This window comes from Babylonia areolata, chromosome 3 (genome assembly GCF_041734735.1).
Source record: "Babylonia areolata isolate BAREFJ2019XMU chromosome 3, ASM4173473v1, whole genome shotgun sequence".
Lineage (NCBI taxonomy): Eukaryota > Metazoa > Mollusca > Gastropoda > Neogastropoda > Buccinidae > Babylonia > Babylonia areolata.
The window spans coordinates 14,873,901-14,876,400 of record NC_134878.1 but is presented as its reverse complement, the minus strand read 5'-3'; positions in this window follow the sequence as shown (position 1 = coordinate 14,876,400).

The following is a 2,500-nucleotide window of genomic DNA, read 5'->3' as shown; positions in this document are numbered from 1 at the left end:
GAGAGAAAAAGGGGGAGAGGGAGAGAAAGAGAGAGAGATAGTACGTGTGTGTGTTTGAGAGAGAGAGAGACAGAGAGAGAGACAGAGACAGAGAAACAGAGACAGAGCCGGAAAGGCTGACAAAGAGGGAGGGAGAGAGAGACAGAGAGAGATAGAGAGAGAGAGAGAAAGAGAGAGAGAGACTGAGACAAAGGAACACACACAAACACACACACACACACACACACACACACCACCCCTCCACCCCCTACCCCCACCCACACACACATACAATCAAAGAGAGACAGAGACACAGGGACACAGAGACAGAGACACAGAGACAGAGAAAAACGGAAGGAAGTTGGAGAAGAATAGAGAGACGATGGGCCTTCCTTTCCGAGAACTCTTGACTGATGGCCAGACGTCAGTGGGGGGGAGGGGTGTGGGGGAAAAGAGGACAGAGAGACAGAATGGCGACTCGTTAACCCTGTTTACAGACGCGAAACTCTTGAAAGGGTTAACTTTAAAAAACAAAATAGAATGATAAAAAATGGGGAGCTAGGGGTGGGAGTGGGGGGAAGAAAAGAAAAGAAAAGGAAAAACAAAAACAACAACAAAAAACAACCCAAAGCGTGGAGTTGGGAGGGGTCGTGGTTCCTCCATTGCATGCACAATCACGACGCTCTCGTGCGCTTATCTGTATTCTCTCTCGCTCTCTCTCTCTCTCTCTCTCTCTCTCTCTCACTGTGAGAGAGAGAGAGAGAGAGGAAGACGTGGAACAAGCTCCCTGATAACCGCCGTCATTCTGATTCCCTCACATCTTTTAAATCTCTTCTCAAAACTCACCTTTTCCCTCAGCAATAAGTTCAATTGTGGCAGGTCCACTTCCTTTTCGTTAGCTGTGCTGTGTGTATACATATGTATGTGTACATAACTACATGCATGTATATGAATGTGTATTGTGTGTGCGTGTGTTTATGCAGTAAGTTTGTGCCTCTCTATGTGTGCGTATGTGTGTGTGTGTGTGCGCGCGCGCGCGCGCGCGCGCGTGTGTGTGTGTGTGTGTGTAGTCACATTTTGGTGTGTGTATGTAACATAGATATAATGTTTTATGTTAACAAAAGCGTTTTTGTAAAGCACCTAGAGCAGATTTCTGGATAGTGTGCTATATAAGTATCCATTATTATTATTATTACTGTTTCTGTTTCTCTCTGTCTGTCTGTCTGTCTGTCTCTCTCTGTCTTTGTTTCTCTCTCTCTCTCTGTCTCTCTCTCTCTCTCTCTCTCTTATGTAAAAGTGCGACGGAGAGTGAACTCCACTTTGTACTTTGTTGTCCTGTATTATGTGATCTTAGAAATCAGCTGATGCCTTCAAAATTTCATAGGCAGACCTTCTTGATCAGACTCTATTTGCTTATGTCATCCACTAAGGAACAAGTTAATAAGCAATTTACTAGTATAAAGCCTTAAAGATTAGAAATACAATATGAAGTTGAGTGTGTGCTAGTTTTCCGCTTTTTTGTTATTCTGTGTGAATAAGACTAAATGCAGATAATGACTTTTTCTCATTTTCAGTTTTCAACTGTGTTATGTTACATATCTGAATATATTACCTCTGTAATGTTTGTTTACACCACCCCTTCATGAGAGGCCATGGCTTATATTGAATAGAACATCCGTATCCGTATCTGTCTCTCTCTGTATCTCTGTTTCTCTCTCTCTCTCTCTCTCTCTTTGTCACTCTCTCTCTCTCTCCCTGTCTCTGTTCCTCTTTCTCTCTCTATCTCTCTCTCCCTGTCTCTCTGTTTCTGTCTCTGTTTCTATCTCCCCCTCTCTCTCTCCCTCTCTCTGTTTCTGTCTCTCTCCCTCTGTCTCTCTCTCTCTTTCTCCGTCTCTGTTTTTTTTCTCTCTCTCTCTCACTGTCTATCTGTTTCTGTCTCTGTTTCTCGCTCCCTCTCTCTCTGTATCTCTCTGTCTCTCTGTCTGTCCCTGTCTCTCTGTCTGTCCCTGTCTCTCTATTTCTGTCTCTGTCTCTCTCTCCCTACCTCTCTCTCTCTCTCTCTCTCTCTCTCTCTCTCTCTCTCTCTCTCTCTCTCTCTCTCTCTCTCTGTCTTTCTCTGTTGTGTGAAATTGATGAGCTTTTAGTACGTTTTGTTTCGTTTATTTATTTATAGTCTGTTCATCTAAGATGATGAGATGAGACTGAAAATAAATGATATTGTTATTATTATTATTATTATTATTATTATTATTATTATTATTATTATTATCTGGATTATTATCATTTCTATCATAATGATGATTGTTATTATTAATTAGAAATCGAGCTTTTAGTACATAGTCCAATAGAAGCGCTTCTCTAAAAGCGACCTCCAGAAACAAGTAATAGCTTTTTTGTTTACTAATTTGTAGTTTTAGCTCTTTTTTGTGCTTTTTTTTTATAGTTTTTAAAATTTTTTAGTTCATTGTTGTTATGCTTTACTATTTACGGATCGATGATTTCGTTGTTCTGGTTAATCCTT